This window comes from Corvus moneduloides, chromosome 4 (genome assembly GCF_009650955.1).
Source record: "Corvus moneduloides isolate bCorMon1 chromosome 4, bCorMon1.pri, whole genome shotgun sequence".
Lineage (NCBI taxonomy): Eukaryota > Metazoa > Chordata > Aves > Passeriformes > Corvidae > Corvus > Corvus moneduloides.
Genome location: NC_045479.1, coordinates 63423588 through 63440912, shown reverse-complemented (window position 1 = coordinate 63440912; position 17325 = coordinate 63423588). Strand labels below are relative to the sequence as shown.

The following is a 17325-nucleotide window of genomic DNA, read 5'->3' as shown; positions in this document are numbered from 1 at the left end:
CAAGCAAACAAAGAAAATCAAACAACCCCCCTCCCCCAAACTACTATGAGAACAAAAATAGCAAAACATGGTAGTCATACATAGTATCAGAAAGTTTTTACTTTTACCTGGAGTTTTTTCATCTCCAAACATAAGGCTTAAAAGTATTTTTCAAGTACTTATAGAGTATTTTCTGCTTCAGCAATCAAAATATTGTGAAAAGATGTAAATCAGGATTTCTTTGTGAAGATGTGAACCTGAAAATGTAGTAAGTCACATAAATTTCCTGAGGTCACATGGAAAGCTAGCAGAAAAATTACGAATAGACCAGGCATTTTGTTCATGATTAAAGACCCCTTGCCAACCAGAAATTGATTTTAAATTCATTAGATACAGGATTTTCCCCAATTTTTGTGAAGAAAATATTTTCTGTGTAGATGGGAAAATGATTTCAATGCAATTTATGACTTCCTAGAAGTTTTTCTTATGAGACATGAAGATTTTTGTAGCACCATTGAAATTCTTGAATGCTACAAGGTCAAGGTTAAAGTAGTTTGCATATGACTACCAGCAATTTAAAGGATTCTAAATATTAGAAAAGGATTTCTATGGTTCATGGGCTGACAGATTTTAGGTTTTATTTTTGGTAGAGCAGTTAGTGGCGGCAGAGATATTAATAACCAGACATTTGAAGAGTAATAGTTATTTCAAAGTTCCAGTAAGATTTAATGATCTATTTTGTTGTTTGCTATCAATGCATAGAAAACTTCTGACCCAAAAAACTAACTTCTAATAAGGTACATAAGAAAATGAGAGTAGTATCTTAGAATATGGCATCCAAACAAATAAACATAGAGATGAATTGTGTATCAGATTTCCTCCAGGGCTCACATCTATAAGCATGGAAACTTGCTAATGCAACCTGAATGATTAGGTTGTGTAACTCCCTAAGTTATTTCAAAATTTATTTTCTGTGAGGAAATGCTATTTATATATGAAACAAGTTGGATGGAAAAATCCTTATGGAGAAAAGTGGAAGCTTATTGACAATATGAAACTTATATTTAATTATGTTATTCTTCATCCATTCTAAAATCTAAAAAACTGCAAACATAAACATTTATTTATTGCATCAAAAGTTTTAAATCAATTTTCTCAACGACAGTAAACTTAAATTCCAATTTAACTCTGCAGAAATGTCTGTGTGATGTAGGGTAGAAAGGAAATAGAAAATAGTGGAAAATGCATTATGTCTCAGTCATCTAACATTGCTTAATGATACCACTAGTAGTTTTATAAATTCTTTTCGTATTATATTTTTGGATTGGTTACTAATAATTTCAGATTATATTAGGCATTTATTTATGCAGTCCTCATTTACAGTGGGCCAATATATAATTGCCTTAAAGAAGAAATTTCTGTATTAACAGACAGATAACGGAGTATTTTGTGAGATTGCAAAAATCATTGCCGCGGTGCCATCCGGCTAGCACGGTGTCCTGAGCACCAGGCAATCTTCTGCCTGCCCCGAGAGGGGAGGACGGAAACCCAATCACGGCACGGGAGGAGAAGCTTCGGGTCAGGTTCACCTTGCCCACCGATGGCGAGGGTGTGAGAAGGAGGCAGGAAAGAAGAGCAGGAACTTCTTCATGGGGGAGAAGAGTTCATTGGAAAGCAAAATCCACGGAGAAAAGCCAGAGAAATGTGGCTTGCAGGGAGTTTTGTACTCTCACGATCTGGGCGTGGAAAACACACAGTAACCAATGGAACATCAGCCAGAGGGTGTTACCGAGGTGGGGAGAAGGAATTACAGCACATGGGAGAAGGGGTAGGCAGGGAGGAAACAAGGACCAATTAACAACCAAAGAACATAGAACTCTCTGGAAATACAACCAAAAATGAGAAATAAGGGGAGGGGAGGGCTGTGGCCAATGGTAAGGCACGGATTTATGTATTTTTCACAGCCTTTTGAATGCTCAGGGCTTTTGGGTTGTGGAAGCATCAAACCAATGGACCTTTGGGTCCACTTGATTCGGCTGATCATGGCTCACTGCAACAAATTATTGTTAGTTTCTCTTGATTATAATAATAAAAAGTCTTGATAAATAAGGTGAGGGAAATTTAGAAAATGAACTCCATCAAATATGACTGTCTTGATGCACATGTAATTGGTCAGATGATTCTAACATTCTTCCTCAGCAATGTAATGTTAGTCGCACAGAGATATTCTTCTAGCCTTAGACATTATCTCTCTGAAAATTAGTAGCTGATAAATTAGGTGCTGATGGGAAGCCAACAAGAGTGCAGTCAACTGTGAGTGTGAAGATAGCACTATTTGCATTCCTTATTATTCATAAAGAATTACAGGACGCCCACACATCTGACATTATTAGAACGCATGAACAGTAGATAAAAATCATTTTGTATTAAATATAGAAAATGAAGTAGAAATGAAAATACATTTTGGCCATTATAAGAAAGTGATGTTTGTTCAGTATTTCCTAACTGATCTCTGCGTTTCTGTGCCAGCTGTCTTTTCAAGCAATAGAAAGCTTTACCTTTTGCTGGAAATTCTCTGCCTTTAGATTTCAGTACAAATTATTGCCTAGGAATTACATTAGAGGCTGTAAGTCACACTGGAACTGAAAACTCAGAGGTGCTATTTCTCCCTGGCTTGTTTCTTGTGTTTTTGCAATTGTGGTATTAATTATTGTAATGTGAATTTCTAATGGGAAAGGTTATTACTGAAGTTAATGCATCAGTCTTAAAGGTAGCTGAATCCCTATATTCTGCTAATCAAATGTAAATGTACCTGTCTTTAAATAACTACAGATAGCAATGTTCAGTGCTGCAAAAAGTAGGACAAGAGAAACCTAATATGCCTGGAAAGATACTTGTCTAGACATTGGTGTGAAAACTCACAGGAGTCAAACAAGAATGTATTTTGGGTCAGCCCCTGATAAAAAATACAAATCCTGATCAGCTCCTGAAATCACAATATATACCCAGACATGTGCTACTGCTTTCATTTAACTTGAAATTTTCACAAGTCTTGAGTTCCTGTGAGAGCTTTCAAGTCAGAAGTTCATTGGCATTTTGTGACAAAGTCTGATTGACACAAACACGTATATTTTCTTTGTGATCAAAACATCCAATATCTCTACAATCAGATGCTTAAATTCTACTAGACACATACTCTGATACTTACATTGGTATATTGTAAATCAGTAATAATTACACTAAAATTCCAGTGAGTTGGATATCTTTTCATGAGTAGACACAGTCAATCATCCGTTCACTTTGCCTGTGATCCTGATCACTGGTCAGCTGTGGCAAGGAGTTGTATGAGAGTGCTGAGCCTGAGGTTATATACCTATTTCAAAATCACACAGCTTCTGGATCAGGAGGCTGTAGAAACAGTGATTTTGTTTGATTTGGCGATGTCTGTCATACTGCTTGAGCAAAAATTTTTCAAACACTCTCCAGGAAAAGATCAAGAGCAGCAGAGGGAATTGCAAGTTAAATCACAATAGTTAAGAGTTACGCATACTTAGCCTCTGAGAGACTTAATGAACCTTCATTACATAGTTAGCATGATAGCAGAAGAAATTTGAAGATGGCAGATGGAAAGTAAAGAATACTAAAATATATATTTGAATTATCCATATACCTCACTGGACCTAAAGATACTGAAATTGCTCCTGCTGAGGAACAAGGTACCATTTCAGGGAGTTTTTTTTAATAATTCTGTTTAGTGCACAGGAGCTTTCAAATAGACAATGATGTTTAAGAGATCAAAAACTAAGTAGAAAATAATATGGAGAGTATTCAGCATCATCTTATCAGATTAAATTTCCTATGCTAAATTTTAATCACCTCATTTAAGAAAATGGAAAGAATTTTGAAGAGCAAAAAAATAGGAGCAGAAGACTTTGAAAGTAATGATGAGAGCTTGAGAAGTCTGACACTAACTTGTATACACAAGAAAGATGTAATAGTAAGATGTAATACATTGGAAGTACTGACAATGTAACCATAGCCCCTACTGTATCTTTTACCTTTCTACCAAACAGAAGGAATACTCATTAAAATTGAACATAGTCAATAATATTGAAATACAACATGATTAATTATTTGCTATTGTTTTTTGCTTTGCATGACGTTGAACTTGTCTTTGAATAAATTGCATTTCAGAGTTGAAAGTATTAAAAAACACACCAAGGGATACATGTGACTGAAGAATACCCATAGTCATATCAGATAAAGCATGTCCTTCTGAGAAAGGATAGAAACTCACAGATTTCTGAGTATAGGACAGAACATTAACTAATGGCATTTTTTTGCCAATGGGCTGATTGTTTCATAATTGTCAACTGCAGAGTTCCTTTCACCTTCATTTGAAGCATGAGGTGATGGCCTCTGTCAAAGACGGGATAGTGGATTAGACGGATAATTGGTCTGATTCCTTATGACAGCTCAAATAATTCTATGTAAAGTCAAAGTAAAGGAGAAGAAAATCAGGCTCGTACATTTGTCTGAAGATGAAAGCAACTGTCTAGTGTGGTGGGGAGGCTGATTCTTGCAAGCATTTCTTCTGCACCTAAATAACACTGAAGTGAGAATTCCTGGAAATTGCTCCAAAATGCAATTCCTTATAGAAGTAGGTTGTTCTAATTTAAGTTCTGGAAAATGTTTAAAGCTGTATGAGCATGGCCTTCTGTCCACAGTAATACACTTTGCTATGCCGCAAGCCTCGTTCACCCAGGCAAAATGCACCAGTAGGGTTGGTGATGTTCCTTCCGGCATCCGAGCCAGCTTGCCTTTGACCATTGAAATATATGTGTGGGATCCCATATTCTGCTGTGTGTACTTATCCTTGGGGAACAAACATCTAGCAGCAAGTGTGTCAGCCACTTAGACTGGTTATAGACATTTTAAGCCTTTTTGGTCCATTAGATTGACAAGATAAAAATAGATGTAGCTACCTTTCAGCATTTACATGATTACCAGATCTGTATAATGAAGTTCTCTTTAGAAGGACTTCTGTATAATGAAGTCCTTTCATTAGAGAAATAGCAGGAGCTATTTTATTTTATTCTGAAGGGTGCTTGAAAGAAAGAAGATTCCTTTCCTTCCTTCTTGGCTTGCTTTTGGCTTTCAAGGAGAGTGTGCACAAACAGCCCTGAGTTATATTTAATGAATGCAACAACAAACTTCTCCTCCATGCAATCTCTATTGCTTAACAAGTACATCAGGACATAGAGAACATTTTGTTTTTCATCCATGTTCTGTTGCTTTTTCTGTGTCTGTTTTTGCACTGTTTTGGGCAGCTGTGATCACTGGAAGGACAAAATGCTGATACTAAGATGAATGGAAGCTCAGAAACAGAAAAAGAGACAGTGTTTCTGGGAGGAAACAGAACATATGGGTAAAAACAGAAAATGACAAGGCTCATTATTCTCAAAACAATGTACCTCATATTTTCAATAATGACTCATATTGTGAGTTCTGCACTCCTTTAGTGTTACCTTTGGATAGAGGTTGATTATCTACTTTAGACTACTTCTAAAAATTCCAGTATAATTTGGTAAAAGCCTGCTGTGGAAAAATAACAGAAAAACAACATTTTCTGGAGAGACTGCTTGTCAAGCAGCAAAAGAAGAGGAGTGAGACTGTAGAAATATGAGGTCAAATGGTCTTGACCACCATGAATTTACAGCAGTAGCTTTTAGAGCAGCACTTAGCTCCTAATCGCTAATGCAAGACATGTAGTGGGATCGCAAGCAAGTCATGAATTTCTTGTGTGCATTTCTATAGATAGCTGTCTGATGGCCCTTTCAACCCTGTGCTTCTTGGGGCCATGGGGCACCTGGGGCATCTTTAAACCTCATCTAAGTTAGACAAGTCTTACAGGCTGTCAACCAGGGTCCACTGAATCAGCTCTTTGGTCAGCTGACCAGCAATAGTCCTGCTGGGGAACCAATAAAATCAGAAACACATTAGATGGATTTTCTTGTACTCATTGAAGTCTGAGAATAGTGCATGGTATGCAAGTCTGATGAAATAAATTTTATGCGTTGGGCTTCCCATCTTTTTTATGTAAAGTCAGCTGCTTTTTGTTTTTCTAGCACTTTGGTTAGTTGTTTGTTATGTCATATCTTTAGCTAGATAGTTTACCTACAAAGGTAAAAATGGTAAAGAGTCCTCTAAACAAGAAGATGGTTGTGTTTTGCTTTGCCTTTCTCAAGATAAAGCTTCTCAGGAATTATTTTCCAATACCCAAAATACAGGCAGTTCCAAGGAGAAATGTAAGTACAAAATATGCCAATAGCTCCCTACACACAGGTGTCTTGGACTCATTTAATGCACTCAAATTTATCAGTGCCTTTATTTTTAGTGTTTCCTGACTTTATAGTGCTAGTGATTGAAATAAATCCTCCTGTTGATTTGTCCATATTCTTCCATGTAGTGCCTGCTTTTTTCTGGGAAACTGAGCAGGAACTGCAGTGATATGGAAGGCTGCTTAGCTCATGCAGTTGAAACTGGCAATTCAAATGTCAAGCACTGAGTGAACAACTGATTTCCACAGTTTCATAATTAAGTCCTTTCTTAGGCAGCCTTGCTCATTTTGTGGTCCCAGGTGTGAGAAGCAGCTGGTTGGCTGAGCTTGCGTGGGTGACCAGCTGCGCCTGGCATGTATGCACGCAAGAGAAAATTGGAATGAAAAGGTGCATTACCTAAGAGAACATACTGTGTCCACAGGTTGGTATCACACCCTGCCCCACAGAGCAGCCAGATGAGCCTCTGGTTTTCAGATGAATGAATATATCAACTGTAACAGTTCCACAGACTCCCCTGTATGTCCTAGTGCAGGGATGGTGCATACAGCAGATAAGACCAACTGGGGAACTCAAAAAGGCATTTCATGTATAGACTGAATTAGATATCTGCTTTACGTATAGGTGTATAGAGACATTTTGTGTCTGAGTCACACGACTTGACATCCATAGGTGAACATTAAAAATCTGGTATTTGCAATTAGTTGTTCGACATGTACTATGATGCCACCCCACAATTCACTGAGATTATAAAGTCTTCATGTGACAAGATTTAGATTTATCCTAAATGAATGAACTGTATTTAATCTTGTAAATGTTAATCTGATTAGGGAAAAAAAAAAGTGTTTATGTCAATGTAGCTAAATGCCCATTTTTTCAAATGATGATAACATGTTTTTCTTGCCTTTTTAGGAAAAGATACAATTATGATAAATGACAGATTCTGTATTTTTCTTTATCCTTGGTTGCAAATGCTGGTATTAATGTTGACTGATGCACATTGCACAAATATGATGCTTTAAACTATGGACCAAAACATGAAGTAAACAGTTTCATGTGGCAGACAGGAATGAGTAATCTTGGACAAGCAAAGGCTTACCAGAAGTACAACCTTTAGGCTATACAGTTTTGTGTTCTTGCTCTATTAGACATTCTTGAAAAGAGAAAAAATCCTTCTCAATTATTAAATGCCCCAGTCGAACAACAAATGCATAGACTGGATAAGAAGGCTGGAGGATATATTTATTTCCAATATATCTCCCCATAACCTGATTTTTGAGACTTACCTACAGTCTGTGCATGCAAATCATTCAAACATCATTTTTCAATCACTTGTAACAAGAAAGAGCTTAAAATATTATTTGGGGTTTTTTTGTCTATGATCTTGTTTCATATGATTACAAGATTTTCAACAGTGTTTTAATTTTGGAAAGGTAAGAGCTTAATTTGAATGTTGGAGAAGAGTCACAGTAGAGAATAATGGAGTGAAGGTTGTTTTGTGATAGGCAGACAGAGAAACCTGAGCTGCTAAAGGAGAAAATGTGCAAAAATGAGGTTAGAAATAGTAAATAAGTACTGGACATTGATAGATCATGGGCTTTCAAGGTACTGAGCAGAAAGAGATGGAGGAGAAGAATAAGTCTGAAGGAGGTCAAATGCATCCATCTAGACATGGAAACAGAAACAAAGCAGAAGGATGACAAGGTTGAGCAAGTGGTAAATGGATGAGATGATCCATGACTGAAACTCAGTCTGGGAGGTGGTGCTAAGGAGCTGAAGGGGATGTCATTGCAGCTGTACCAACTACCCAGTATGAAAAAAAGTCTTGAGTAGAGGAAGAGTCCAGTCAGCATTATTTTTCTTTTTATTTTCCTCAGTCTGTGTAAGCCTTGAAATATTACATGTATCCTATTTATAGGCACTGAACTTTGGCCATGTCCATAACGCAGTAGATACAGTTGATGAATGGTTTAATTCATAACTTTTTCTTTCTTTGAGTACTTACTTAAATAGATTTAGATTTATATGTCCAGATATATATTTAAGGAGATTGAAGCCAGTAAGACCACTTGGTAAACTGCAGTTTTTTCTTCTATATTAAACATGAACACACTGGATGCTAAAGCTGTCATCATCACACATTCAAGGTTGAGGAATAATTGTCGAGCTGTAAGTTCAGGAGCTAATCTTTCTGAGCGCTTAAAGAAATTAGATGAATAAATCTGATCATGGAAGAAAGTTTTTATGTGGATGGATGGGATTTATTCATTATAGGCAGCCTCATTCCCATATGATGAATATAGAGGCAAGGTTGGTTTGGCTTCTGATTTTAAAGAAAATGTCCTTGTCTGAAACACGGAAAAAATCTTGTTAACAAGGTTTGTCCACAAGTGTCATTTGGCTGCAGGAAAAGATAAACTGAGTCGAAAGGCTCTCTTCTCTTGGGACTCTACTTCAGGGACTCCTCAGAGGCTTTGGAGGCAGCTGTAAAGGTGAATTGGCATTTTTGCAGAGTATAAATAGTCCTTACTACTCTCCTTTATAGTTGTTTCTCTTACTTTTCTCTTCTCTGTATTCCTAAATTATAAAGGGCATATATAATTTGAACAATTTCATTACCACTATGTAATTAGCATACCAGTATAAGTGGCCCTATGGTTTTCCCTCAGACAGAGATGGAAAGGAGCACTTAATGTTTCTTTGCAAGTTCAATAGTTAGTGTCCTAAAAATGGGCCTGGGAAATAGCTTCCTAAAACCCACCACTCTAGGACTGCTTATGCCCCATGATCTCCTGTGCCAATGCTATGACTGGCCTCCACAAAGTCTCGTCATGCATTTGTATGAGCTCTAACTACCTTTAATTTTGTAAAAAAGAAAGAGATTCAGTGGCGTAAGTTATTGAAGTCAGAATTTTAAAATATGCAGCAGTTTATTCTGCAATGAAAGCCAGTGTCTGACAAATAAAATTACAGCAGCTATAAAAGAAAAGTGTCCCAGTCTACAAAGTTAATGATATCTTTGGTAATTAAGATACAAAACTAATGTAAACACTGTAATTCCTTAGTTATAGCAGAGCTCACAGAGTACTTTTGTCCTATTTTCTTTTTGAGTGAACATATAATAGCTTTATTGTTTGAGAATAAACTGAATTTCAACATTAAGTCCTTAATTATTTGACCACTTGGAGTACAATTAAATATCTCTAAAAATTGGTTGGTAGTTTAGTTATCACTTCCAAGTTTTAAATGAAAAACTGAACGATATTTTAAATCTAATTTACTTAAACAGCCAAAACAAATCTTGCTGTGAGCACTTACCAAAGTTAATCTCCACTTGTGCTTTTTATAAATTGGGAAAACCAGCTGTTTTCAACCTTTTCTTTAAATTTGGGTTTCTTTCAGTGGTAGTGAACAGGCATCTGGTTGAATAGGTATTATCTTGAAATGGAGTAGTTTTTATTTTAAGGCATGCTTGCTGTCATATGATTTTTTTTAAAAAAAGGGTGTCAAAAGCTACTAAACTTTGAAAGAACAGAGGATGTGGTAGTCATCTTGTATTTAGATTGTCTTTTCTGCTATGCAGACTTTTCAGCTGGATATTTGAATGATCAGTAGACATTTTCATTTAATTGACTCTCATGATTAAACAGTGAGACCACCTTTTTTCATCCAGTTTCTATTTATTGTGCATTGTCCATCTGGATGCATAAAAGGAAGAGAAACAAAATGTTCTGAAATATGTTCATGGGCACGTATTTGTGATTTGGTGTATTTTTGGCGTAATAGCCCGTTTTGATGTTACCTGATTACAGGAGAGATACACATTAGCATCTAGCTGTAATTTGATTTTATCCTGACCCCATTTCCAACAGGGTTCTATTTCAAACTGTATTTCAAACTGTGTATACAGCAAAGTTGTCTGGCAACAAAGTCCATGGAGCCAAGTAGGTATTTGCCACCAGATAACTTGATTCTCTACCTTCTACACCACTTTGAACTCTTCTTAGCATATTTTGTTATCATTTACACCCCACAAGCCAACGTGAAAGTCGCCCATAATTCCATGAACATTAGTAGAAAAACAGAACTTGTCTAATGATTGAGGGAGCTATATAAATACTTACTGAATTTTATTTTTACAGAGCATTGTATTGAATAACCTCTGAGAGATGAGAAGCTGTATTTTTTTCTCTGTATAATGCTGACTAGTTTCTTAGCTGATAGTTAAATTTAGTTGAATTTGTTTGAATACAGGAAAAAAAAAGACAATATGACAATATTATTTATTTCGACCACATTGACCATTTAGCATTGACCATATCTGTAATGTAACTCCACCCAACATAATAGAAATATTTCAATACAGCAATATTCTAAGAGTTTGACCATACTACTTGTGAATTTCAACATTTCTATAGTGTTTAAGTGCAGAAACCTTAGACAATTTAGTCCCATGCCAAAGCTATGTAGGATGAAAGAGAAAAAAGTGGAAATTATAATCAGAATTCATAAGCAAAATAAATTAATGCAAAAATTATATAAATCTCTTTTTCAGACTGAGAAGATTGATTAGAGTTGCTATTTTAGACATGCACATGTAGAAGTCTGAATAGAATAGTCCTGTCTCTGAATTTTGAGTGGGCAACTGTGAATAAGGCTATTTTTCCAATATTGTCTAAGGAACCCATAGTAGGAAGAGCAGAATATATTCTCACTGTAAATGTCTATGACAGCCACAAACAGGCACCCTAATGGGGTACCCACAGTTGTAGTCAACAACTACTGCAATCTCTCCTCTACAACACCTCTTTTTATTTTTGATTATTTCACAGCTTAAGGCACCACCAGGCAAGTTGTTTCCTTCTCAGTAGGAGCTGCTGCAGCCTGTTGTGCAAGTGCTGTGAAGTGTAGTGAGGCTCAGGGTCACTGTGAAATTGAGAGAGAGATAGGCAGAGAGGAAAAAAAAGTAGGTAGTCTGGAGAACAGAAGGGAAAATGGAGCAAAATCTCATTTGTGTTGGATAGGGTTGTGTTGGTACCCTGGTACAAATCAGAAGTCCCTGGATGTGCTTGGTTAGATGTCCAGGTGATCAGGGCTCACTAACAAGGGGTAGAGTTTCTAGATCACAACAGAGGCTACCGATCTTTACAAAAGATTACTCCAGGAATTTTTACACCTTTCTTTTTAAATGAAAAATAAAGAGGGGAAGGTGAAGAAAGGAGAGGGACTGGAATTAATTTTATTCAGCCTCATTTCTGATATCCTTCTTTCAATGCACAGTTTTCTTATGTTCTTTATTCTGGTTTGTTGGTGAAGTTCCTAACAGACCTTGGATTCCACTGTTCTTTGTGTCTGCATTTAGTTGGAGGTTTGTTGCCTTCTTGTGCCCTTGCTATCAGAATTCCGTCTTACCCATTAACATATCACTTATCAACTTGCTACAGCTGAGATAGTAATTGAGATAGATCTGGAGGACCCGGTTACAATGATAAGACACAGACACAGTGGATACTGAGAAGCATTCCCATACAGCTTGGCTACTGTCCATCACTTTCACATCAGTTTCTCTCACACAATTCTACTTAGGGGATTTTTCTGGGCAGCTGTTATTATTATTCTGTTATGCCTATTTGAAAAAGGCACAGAATGATACCCCATGGATCACCAGTGACTGGTTTTAGTGCTTGAACTGAAAAGTGCTGAGAAAAGAATTAGATTTTTTAGACCTGCTGTTATTTTAACTGAGCAGAGGAATAGGCTGCATGGTTACCATGCTATGTACCTCAGAGACAGCTTTAGTACCTGGAAATGTTCAGGGAAGATGAGGGAGAGACTTCTAATATTCTCAGTACCCATACAGTTCTATGAAGCCTCTTTAGAGATACTCCAAGAGCTCCTGACAGAGGATTTAGACATCCATTATATTATCCATTTCTAAATTCATTTGAACTTGCCATCACCTTTCTTCAGTTTATATGGACAAGCACAGTAATTCTGCAGCTGTAAGAGGTCACATTAGAAATTTGTCATTTAAACTGTTTTTGTTGTTGGAACAGTCTCTTTTTTTACATTGCATATGAAAAAAAACTGGAAAATATTTTCCCCAGTAGAATAAATATATATATACTTTTGAGCCATGGGTAGCAGTGCAGGTGGCTGCAACTACTCTTTCTCCTGAGGAGAACTCAGACAACCAGCTGTGGTCGTCAGCAACCCAAGTTTAGCATGTAACTTTGCAGTCGTGGTGAGAACCTATGATTCCCTTGTTTTGCCTTTTGAATGTTTTCCCCTGATTGGTTAATATTTTGTCGGCTTGTTTTATGTATGAAGTTATGTATATTCATTTTCCTTCTTTAATATGTATTAGTTCTAGAAAGTTCTTTCTTCCTCGATGCCCCATTGGATCCTTCTCTGAGTCCCTCCTATGTGTTGTTCCCATTGGTTCCCTTCCTGTCAATCCCACCTGCTTGTCTCTATCCCATTGGCTGAGATCCCTTTCCCCACCTATTCTGTACCCAGTATAAGATCCCTGGACCCTCCCACCAATTGGCCTCTTTGTCCCTGTGATTTCTCGGGAGTAAGCCTGAGTGGAACACATATGGAGAGTCTCCTCTCTTTACTTCTTTGCCTTCACCTGTGTGCCTGCAGAACAGTGACAGGAAGATACAGCCCCTTTTGGGTGACGAGCTTTACCCCTTTTCATTGTGTGATGGGCACTGAGTGCCGCCTTTCAGAGGGGTTTCAGCGTTGACCTCTGGGCTTCTTTGTGTCAGCACGCGAGGGGTAAAACCCCCTTCTGCCAGCTCCCAGTGGCTGGAAACCCTGCCAGCCATGTGTTTACATTTCTTTGCCTCCTGGTGGATTTCTTCTTTTGCTATTGGCTAAGTTGACATAACTGCTACAGAGAGAGTAAATAATGCCATTGTTGGTAGGAGTCTCATGGAAGGCCACTTCTGCAGCTGTGGTCTCATTTTTGCTTTTGCCTTTCCATTGGGATCCCCTCACACTTGCCCGAAGCGCCACACTTTTCTGTTAGAACCTTTACCTGGAGAGTACCTAAAGAAAGGTGAAAAGTCCTGTTTTAGGTATATTTATTGAATGTTCATTGTTTTGTGATCGTGGAATCACCTCTGAAGATCATCCAGTCCAATCCCTTGCCAAGGCAGGGTCACCCAGAGCGGGTGACGCAGGAAGTCATGCAAGTGGGTTTGGAAAGTCTCTGAAGAGGGAGACTCCACAACCTCCATGGGCAACCTGTTCCAGTACTGTGCCACCCTCAATGTAAAGAGGTTGTTCATCATGCTGAGGTGTAATTTCTTGTGTTTACAGCCATTGTTCCTTGTCTTGTTGCTGGGCACCACTGAAAAGAGTCTGGCACAATCCCCGTGTCACTTTGAGATATTTATGTACATGAATGAGATCCTCTCTGAGTCTTCTGTTCTCCAAACAAAACAGCTCCCACATTATCTCCTCATAAGAGAGGTTCTCCAGATTCCTAATTGTCTTTGTGGCCCTCCACTGGACCTGCTCCAGTAGCTCCTTGTCTTTCTTGAACTGTGGAGAGCAGAATTGAACACAGTACTTCAGATGTGGCCTCACTAGGGGAGAGTAGAGGACCAGGATCACCACCCTCAACTGCTGACCACAGTTTTCCCTGGAGTTACTTCTCCCCAGGTGCCAGACCCTACACTTGCCCTTGTTGAAGCTCATTTTCCTCTCCGCTGAACTTGCCAGCCTGTCCAGGTCTGGCCAACTGGCAGCACAGCCTTCAGGTGTATCAGTCACTCACCCCAGTTTCGTATCATCAACAAACTTGCTCAGAGTGCATTCTATCCCTTCATCCAGGTCATTGATGTTGAACAAGTTGAATAAGACTGGAAACAGGCTGAATAAGTCAGAAACAAATTGAATGAGACTGGATGATGGTCAATTAGAGCTTTAGGTTGAATGGCTCAAAGTTTCTGCAAGAATAGAAGAGACTTTTCTTTGTAGCATTATTTGCACAGAAGGCAAGGATCACAAATCCCCCCTGCCTGCATGTCTGTGTCTTTGTCTTCCCTTCAAAAACTTTTGAACTTGGTGTATTTTAACTGAATTTGACAGAAGTAGAGGAGTCTAATTAATTAAATAATTAGATTTCCACGGATTTATAAATGTTTCAGCTGGACATCAAGGTCAATCAGTCACAAGACACTTCTGTAATGAATTATGTTTTATTAGTCACAGTGACATCAGACCTTACTGTTACCTTTCATGAATCCTTCAAATTGCTTTGGTGCTAGAGGATGTATAAACACACACAATAGATATAGATGGCTGTGCAATCCATGACTTTTGAACAGTCCAGATTTTCTAATATATTTAAAAGCAATTTTGTGATGGTGTTTGAGCATCCAATAAATGTCAAACACCTAACAGGGTTCCATGTGTGGAAACCTTGGGTGTTAAGTAAGTAATCGATTTTAAAAGTCTCTGTGTATCTTTGCAAGCATATGAGAGAACATTTGTTGTACTTTTGTAAGTATGAGCAGGAAAGAGGCCTTTTCAGTTCACTGATGTGCTCATTTTCAGAAAACATTGAAGCTCTGAGTTCCAAATTCCTCTCTGATTCCCTGAAGATTCGTGTATAGACAAGGAAATTAATAAAACAAACAAACAAAACCCCAAACCCCAAAAAACAATATGGACAAAGAATTTAAAAAAAAGCTTCAGATTTTTCAGTCAATAATCTGTAGACATCATTTTTTTCCTGAGGTGCATTAAAAATACTTCACAAATAAGATGCAGTAGTCTGCTAAGCATGTAAATCTGAGATAGTTGCCTAGGAATTCCTAACAGTCGGCAGAAGGAGATAGGTGATGCTGGAGGCTAATTCCCCCTAAGATAAGTACTAAAGGTAAGTGGAAAACATTGCCCTGTGGACATTCCTGTCTCTTTTTGTAAGGCAGACTAGATGATAATGTTAGATTTGACATCTATAATTTCTTTTTCTAAAATTAGCCAAAATGATACCCCCATCTAGTCTGCGAACTGACATATCAATTTCTTTGAAGTAAAAATGTTCCTCAATGTGAAAGAGGTAAGATCTACCCCTTAATATTCCTTCAAACTGTCTGTTCTATTTTGTGAGGTTCATCAATACAGTTTTGTCATCATATTTAAAACTTACAAATGGGGGCCTGTATTAAAAAATGAGTATATATGAATTCTTACCTTTTCAGAGACTAAAGCAACTTCAAAACTTCTTTAACCTGATTTAGAGCCCAGAGATTGATCTTGATCATGCAGTCATTTTTCCTACTGGTTCCTGCTATTTGCAGTTAAAGTTTCATTAATTTAAAACTATTCGCCTTGACCAGTCTAAAATCATATTCGTCCCATCTCAGAGTCTGAAATATTTATCTTTGTCATTGATAGATAAACTGTGGATAATCAGCTCAACTTTCTGTGTGAAAGTTGAGCTAAAATGTTTTTGCAAGTTGTGAAGGAATACTAAAGGTGGCAATTTATTTATTTTCTCTGTAAATATATTCTGAAATTCTGCTAGGAAGAGTTCAGTCCTGTATCTAATCACTTTGATTGTTTGTGAGGAGTTCTTATTGTTCTCCTAATCCACTATAAAGCAACATGTCCTCTACTGGGAAATGTGCAGTTCATTGTCTCCACTCATAAAGTAATGTCAAGCTTGAGAATGTGGACAAATTTTATTTTTTTTTAAATGTGTTAAATTTCCTTTTAAAATCTCTCAGTACAAAAGATCCCAGTAGCAATGAGCCTGCAAGCAGCTTACATGCTGCTTCTAAATAAAGCTTTTGTTCCAGGCTCCCTTTTTTCTCACCTTACACACACAGGCACACAAGGGACTCACTCTTGGCAGTTTCTGCCACTTTGTCTCTAAAACAGACAATAGTCTGTCATCCACTTTGTAAGCTCTTGATGTCCTATTACACTGATGACAATTCAGGCAAAGAGAGCTTCCAAGCTTGGCAAAGGGTAAAGTCTCCTTTCCTGCTTCCCATCCATTCACCCGAAGTCTGTGGAAGCATGAGAAAAGAGGGATGCAGCTCACATAGAAACATGAATATCATTCATAGCCACCACCATGCCATGTAGCAGCAGATCTGGCAATGCCATACTGTCCATACTTTAAGGAACAGAGCTATAAACCTGTCAGATGTTCCTTTTTCTCACCTGTGCCATTAATCTTTTGCTCATTATCAAGGCATTTTCAAGGATTAACACAACCAGTTTCCTTCCACAACTTACATTTCTGGATGACAGGACAGGAAGGGCCATCTTCAGATTCTGCTGAACAGGGGGTGGCTTGGCCTTGGTCTTGGAGGTCATTGCAGTATCTTGCAAAGCAGCAAAAATAGAAATGGGTCCCATATGTCCCTGGAAATACTACTTTATTTAAATATTTTATTATTTATTTTCTGGAAAAAATAAAGAAAAAAAATGTTATTTACCGAATATTTTATTTCTTCTTTGACTATAATAGGTAAGAACAGAAATAAATGTCTTCTGTTTGTGAAGTGTCAATCTATTGTGAAAGTATTTTTATACTGCTAATTCACATCGGCTGAATTTAATGAGAACAGTATTCATTTTGGAGGATTTTTTCTGCTTTTATAAAAACTATTCCAAGACCCACAGAGATGTTGGAGATATGAGAAAGGGATCTGGATCCTGTTCCCTTTTTGTGCAGCAATTAGATCACAAGTCAGAATTCCTTGGTACGTCCAGCAAAGGACTGCACAAACATGGGGGGAACAGTATGGATGCAGACACCTTTCAGTGGAGTCAGTGGAAATCCTGAGCACATTTGCCCTGGAAACCATGGACAATCACAGCAGGAGTTGGTAGCCAAATCAATGCACCAGACACAGCAGAGCTGCAGTGCTCCCTGCAGAGTTACATCTCTCCTGCTGACACATGCTGTTACTTCTTATCAATCCTCAGCAATTTAATTTCTCCAAACAGTGTACATCATGTTTTAAAAGGGGCC

The 17325-nt window shown here is 37.7% G+C and overlaps 1 protein-coding gene and 1 long non-coding RNA gene across 11 annotated transcripts in view; both read left to right on the top strand.

Moving 5' to 3' along the window:
• The window catches only part of MAGI2 (membrane associated guanylate kinase, WW and PDZ domain containing 2), a 726260-nt gene that overhangs the window by 298716 nt on the left and 410219 nt on the right, over positions 1-17325 (top strand). The gene's annotated exons all lie outside the window — the stretch shown is intronic.
• Positions 10945-16688, top strand: LOC116443015. Its single transcript, XR_004239720.1, has 3 exons — positions 10945-10954; positions 11288-11290; positions 13534-16688. It is a non-coding gene; the product is annotated as an uncharacterized LOC116443015 (long non-coding RNA).